The sequence below is a fragment of the Eschrichtius robustus genome, chromosome 11 (assembly GCF_028021215.1).
Source record: "Eschrichtius robustus isolate mEscRob2 chromosome 11, mEscRob2.pri, whole genome shotgun sequence".
NCBI classification, from domain to species: domain Eukaryota; kingdom Metazoa; phylum Chordata; class Mammalia; order Artiodactyla; family Eschrichtiidae; genus Eschrichtius; species Eschrichtius robustus.
The window spans coordinates 104,978,452-104,985,162 of NC_090834.1; the positions used below are offsets into that span (position 1 = coordinate 104,978,452).

A 6,711-nucleotide genomic window follows, 5' to 3' on the forward strand; every position below is an offset into this window, starting at 1 on the left:
CTGTCTGGGGGGTTCTTTTGGGGGACGATGAAAATGTTCTGCAGTGGATTGTGGGGATGATTGCACAACCCTGAATATATTGAAAACCACTGCAGTGTACCCTTTAAATGCATGCATCTATGATATGTGAATTATATCTCAATAAAGCTGTTGGAAAATGTGTTTTATTTATAGATCTTGCTGAGGGTGACAGGATTAGAAATGAAATATTGGGACCTCCCTGGCGGCCCAGTGGTTAAGACTTCGCACTTCCAATGCAGGGGGCACAGGTTCCATCCCTGGTCGGGGAACTAAGATCCCACATGCTGCGCGACAGGGCCAAAAAATAAAATACATAAAAATAAATTTTAAAAAAATTATTTTTAAAAAAAGAATTTAAGGAAAAGAAATGAAATATAGGGTTTGCCTACCAAGATCAACAATTTACAAAATAGTTTATGCTCTAGACAGTAAGGATATTAAAAACAGACATCAGCCCGGCCGTGGCTCGCTCCCTTCTCGGTCCCTGCTCCTGGTGGCCCTGAGCGAGTGCGGGTCGGGGTCGGCCCCCAAGAGTAGGAGGTGCAGGGGGAGCAGGTAAGGGAGCCGGAGGAGGGTCCCCAGAGGTGGGGTGGGCGAGCGGACACGGCCTGTGGACCCCTCCCCAGGGGTCCCGGGGCAGAGACGGCAGCCCCCGTGCCCCCCGCGGGCTGGCGTTTGGCCACAGAAAACGGTCTGCGAGTCGAAGTGTCACGGCGGCGCACCTGAATCGGGAGGAGCAGGAGACAGCGAGGATGGGCCCAGGAGCGATGGCGGCCAAAGAGGAACAAGCAGTAAAAATCTCAACACGGAACATGCCAACCAGGAGAATGAAAACAAGGATGAAAAGGGGCAAGATGCTAATAAAGGAGAGCCTGTGGCCCTTTGGAAGCTGGTGAATATTGTGTACCTAGAGGAAATCGTAGGCGGTTCTGCATTAGGCAGCCCATCCTGCAGTGTAGATGGGACATGACTCAGAGTCTTGGAGAGCCACAGGCAAGGATGAGAGAAGAGAATATGGAAAGGATTGGGGAGGAGGTGAGGCAGCTGAGGGCAAAGCAGCGAGTCATCGTCTGCGGGCAGTTAGCCCTGACCCCCCTCACCACGACCATCATGATGAGTTTTGCCTTATGCCTTGAATCCTGATGTTTTCCCTGAAGTTAGTAGGGAGACACACCGCTTCCTAAACTTACATGTTTGTGACATACCTTTGTTGTAAACCTTTTGGTGTTACTTGTTTCTTGTGGGTCTCCTATTACCAGCTTCTAATTGAATGTTGTGTTTCTGACCCAATCTGTAAGTTTCTATCAGCAGGAGAGTTTTATCTATTGCATGGAGAGATGTTCATTATATATTGTGAAGTCAATAAAGCAGTTTAAAAAAGGAAAAAAAAAAAAAGAAAGAAAACAGATACCAGAGAGCTATTTACCAAGCCATTTTCCTCTGCCGCCAGGACACACAGCTGGCTTTGTTTCCCTGGGGTGTGGCCGTGTCACTGAGTTCAGGTCAATGGAATGTGGAGTCATGAGAAACATCACCTCCAGACCTGTCTCAGAAAGCCCCTTCCCTATTCCCTCATCTGCCACCTAACGCCAAGATCCAGTAGAGTCCTAAGGCCCTAAGAGATGCTTGAGGGCTTCATCAGGAAAGCCTGGGTGCCTGAGTGACTGCATGGAGTCGGGGGAGTATCGAGGACAGGGCTCTGGGAGTGGTCTGTTCCAGGGCAATGGAAGGCAGAACGAGTATTAAAACTTATACTGATATCTCTTCAGGGAGGTGTACTTTATCACTGATGTTATTTAGAAAAGTAGGTTCCGGGGAAGCTCCAGTTTCACTCATCACTTTCAAATGCTCCACAGGCACTGCATCTCTTTACGCCCACACCCAGTGCAAATACTCCCACCGCCCACTCTCAGCACCCACTGGGTTCTGAGGAACATCCCCAGCTCTAGTCCCCCAACTTGGACTCATATGTAACAGTAATAACCATTTTTAGAGAAACCACTGAGATAATATAAATATAAGTAGAAGGATGAAGATATATATGTGTTTTGGAGGTAAAGGAAGAATATCAGAGACTGAAAGAATTATTGGATTCAGATCTATTGGGACTTCCCTGGTGGTCCAGTGGTTTAAACTTCACCTTCCAATGCGGGGGGGTACGGGTTCCATCCCTGGTCAGGGATCTAAGATCCCACATACCTCACAGCAAGAAAAACAAAACAAAACATAAAACAGAAGCAATATTGTAACAAATTCAACAAAGACTTTAAAAAATGGTCCACATCCAAAAAAAAATCTTAAAAAAAAAATCTATTAATTGCCCACTTAGTCCTGACTCTGAGCAGTGTATTTGCCAAATATACACAATCTAACAACTGAATACTATTTTTAAGTTTATTATTATTATTATTTGCCTTTGAACACATATAGGAACATGCAGTGCATACCAATCCTGTTTTAACCTCATTTCAATTTCTCTTGTTTCCTTGGTCTCTACTCAAATGTCTCCTTCTCAGTGAGATCTTTCTTGATCATCCTTTTGTCAACTTCTACTTCCTCTCAACCATCCTTGTTGTATTTTCTTTAATTATTATTATTATTATTTTTTTTTTTTTTGGCTGCGTCAGGTCTTAGTTGTGGCACACGGGATCTTCACTGAGGCATGCAGGCTCTTCGTTGTGGCGCGCGGGCTTCTCTCTAGTTGCAGTGTGCAGGTTTTCTCTTCTCTAGTTGTGGCGCGTGGGTTCCAGAGTGCTTGGGCTCAGTAGTTTGCGGCACGCAGGCTCTCTAGTTGAGGAGTGAGCTCAGTAGTTGTGGCGCGGGGGCTTAGTTGCCCTGAGGCATGTGGGATCTTGGAAGGTGGATTCTTTACCATTGGACCACTAGGGAGGTCCCTCAACCTTCCTTGTTTTTATGAGTATTGATAGTTAGGAGTGAAAACAATAAGTAGGGTAGTCAGTATTATTCAAATGATACATATATAAAATGTACTTACATGTCTGTGGTTATATTATGTCAATGGTTCTCAGAAAAGGGAATCCATTATAACCATAAAAACGATTAAGGACCACAAAAAAGAGTTTCTGTTTAAGTGGCTTATAAATATCTACATTTACACAGAGTTTAAAATGGAGACATTTATAAAATATTTATTTTTTATTTAATCATAATAAATTCATGTATTTTAATATCTAGCATACCTTTATTAAAAAGTTTATATTTTCCAAAAGGACAAAAAAATTGCATTGCATTGGGATTACCATTGTTTAGATTTTTGCAAGTCTCTTTAACACATGACTGATAGAAAACTGCTGAAATATATTTTCTTCTGCATTAAATCTGTTGCTGTGTCACATATCACATAGCCTCTGGAAAACTCCAATGAACAACTGTAAGAGAATGAGAGTGACTTGAAAAATAATAACAGTATTATTATTAAAAGAGTTTGATCTCCCAGGACCCCTTGTAAGAATATCAGAGTTCCACAGTGGCCCCATGGACCATGCTTTGAGAACCACAGTATTATGCCAATGTGTGTGTGTATGTGTGTGTGTGTATATATAAAAGTTCTCCTCTGAAATCATTAAATATAGGCCAGAGGTGGCCTTGGATTAAAATGTGAAACATACACAGGGTGCAGTTCAATATCATACACTCTACCAATACCATCATCTCAACAACTGAAAAAAAGAAATCTCCCTATTATATGACTAGATGAAGGTTATTTAATGAAACTCAATGACCATTCTTAATAAAAATTTAAAGTAAAATAAGTATAGAGGAAAACTATTTAGGTACAAAAAAATAATTTACAATGCCAAGAGCAAGTGCAGTTCTAAAATAATGGATGTGGGAATTCCCTGGTGGTCCAGTGGTTAGGACTTGGTGATGTCACTGCCAAGAGCCTGGGTTCCATCCCTGTTCAGGGAACTAAGATCCCACAAGCCACGTGGCATGGCCAAAAAAAAAAAAAAAAAAAAATTAAAAAAATTAAAATAAAATAAAATAATGGATGCTAATGACATTTCCATTAAAATCCAGGATAAACAAAAATATGCCTGTCACATGCAGTCAGTCAGCCTTGCTTTGTGTCAACCCCCCTAAGTAGCGACAAAAATAATAAAATGAACCAATCCTAAATACTTCCAAAGAAGAGGGAAAACACATTCATTTGCAGAGAGCATGATTGTTTTGCCAGGAAACATGAGACAGGCTCTTGAAATACAACAAGCAGTATTAAGATAGTAAGATGAGATACTTTGTAAGGTGGCTAGATGTATCAACAATATGTAAAAATACAGCAGCTTTTATATGCTCTCTGTGGTAGCTACTGGAAATTCGAGAGGAACTAGGATATCCCCAGAGTGAAATCAGCAAGATGGCGGAAGTCCCAGCCTTTATTCCCTCGCAGAAAGACTGATTTAACAATGATACATGGGGCTTCCCTGGTGGCACAGTGGTTAAGAATCCACCTGCCAATGCAGGGGACACGGGTTCGATCCCTGGTCCGGGAAGATCCCACATGCCGCGGAGCAGCTAAGCCCGTGCGCCACAACTACTGAGTCTGTGCTCTAGAGTCGCTAGAGCCACAATTACTGAGCCCGGGTGCCATAACTACTGAAGCCCGCATGCCTAGAGCCCGTGCTCTGCAACGAGAAGCCACTGAAACGAAAAGTAGCCCCCGCTCACTGCAAATAGAGAAAGCCCACACACAGCAACGAAGACCCAATGCAGCCAAAGATAAATAAATAAATATTTTAAAAACAACAAAAAAACCAATGATACATGGACCAAAACACCTTTATGAGAGGTCCGGATTCCCATTAAAAAGTTTCAATACACCAGATGTGCACAATACAGACTCTCATGTAAAGAAGAAAGTGTATCTCCATTTACTGAGACTTACGATAAATTGGTTCTCTCAAGCTGACATAGTCCATATAGCCCAGGGCTGGCAAGTCAGAGCCACACCTCAAATTCTTTATTTTATTGATTGGCTTCTCTGCCTCTTTCTCTATTGATCGTGGGAAGGCATCAGGTCCCCAATTAGTGGTCTGCCACAGATAGACATATTCTAAACTGGATTCTAGAAAGCTTTTCTCCCTTAGACAATACCGCAGCACATGACTTCTGCCCTCTTCCCACCTTCCTATCTTCATCAGTGCCTTCCATTAGAGAACCTAATGAGAAGGCAGCTGGCAAGAGAGTCTGAGATTGGGACTTCCCTCTGGCAAAGTGGTTAAGAATCTGCCTGCCAATACAGGGGACACGGGTTCAATCCCTGGTCCGGGAAGATCCCATATGCCGTGGAGCAACTAAGCCCGTGCACCACAACTACTGAGCCTGAGCTCTAGAGCCCACAAACCACAACTACTGAGCCCGCATGCTCTAGGGCCTGCATACCGCAACTGCTGAGCCAACTACTTCTCCTGCAATGAGAAGCCCACGTACCACAACGAAGAGTAGCCCCTGCTCACCGCAACTAGAGAAAGCCCGCACACAGCAATGAAGACCCAACACAGTCAAAACAAACAAGTAAATAAATAAAATTTTTTTAAAACCTTCATTTTCATTCAACCTGTCATGGACACCATAGGGTTACTCCTTTCTTCTCCAGGGGAATGATGGCGAAAATCTGCTATTTCCATTATCATAAGTGGCACTTGTGTTTGCAGAGGACTCAAACTCCCCTATTTGGGAAGGGACCAGTGAAGGGGTTGTGACTTGCTGTCCTCAGGGGTCTCCTGCACCTGTGGGGCTGCCCTACAATGAGAACGTGTATCTCAAGGACACGCCAGCTCACCTTACTGTGGGAGGGGCAGGAAGAGTTGTTAACACCTGGCTTCACTGCTACAAGGCAGCTCTCCCTCGGAATTGCTTTAGGTAACATCCATTCCCCAGGAAGAACAGACATATTGGAACAGTGCCTCACCTTGGTCTGGCAGTCTTGACTCCTGCAGAAAAGGACTTCGGATGGAGGGACAGCCCTTGACATTCAAGTGTCTTCTACATGGTAAGTGAAACCTCTGGAACACTGCCTGGAAATCAGGAGCCCATGACAGTTTCATTAATGCAGTGCTCCTCCAATCTTTCAAATGCAGCCTACATGTTCTTCTCGACATGGGAGTGTTCCCAACCACAAAAGATCTGCTTATTGTAGTTTCTTTAGTCCCTACATTGTCCCCGACTTTATGTATGTGTGGCCTTGCCACAGCTTTGGGGCCAGTGGAATATATGGGTATAATTTCATGTTAAAGGCTGTGCATGTCTGTTGGAATTTTTCTTCCATGTATTGAAATCTTTGGCCTGTGTCTTTGTGAGAAGAAGTCTCCAAAAGAATGTATATAAAGTAAATCAAGTAATGCATCAACAATAAGTGCGTCTGGTGTATATCTATATAATGGAATACTACTCAGCCATAAAAAAGAATGAAATTTTGCCATTTGCAACCCCATGTATGGACTTGGAGGGTATTATGCTCAGTGAAATAAGTCAGACAGAGAAAGACAGATATTGTATGGTATCACTTATATGTGGAATCTTAAAAACACAACAAATCAGTGAATATAACAAAAAACAGACAGACTCACAGGTATAGAGAACAAACTAGTGGTTACCAGTGGGGAGAGGGAGGGTGGGAGGGGAAATATAGGGGTAGGGAATTAAAACTATTATGTATAAGCTACAAGG

At 43.2% G+C, this 6,711-nt stretch overlaps 1 pseudogene; it reads left to right on the top strand.

Moving 5' to 3' along the window:
- Positions 1 to 773: 773 nt before the first annotated feature.
- LOC137771978 (protein BEX1-like) lies at positions 774 to 1,157 on the top strand (annotated as a pseudogene).
- The last annotated feature ends 5,554 nt before the right edge of the window (positions 1,158 to 6,711 follow it).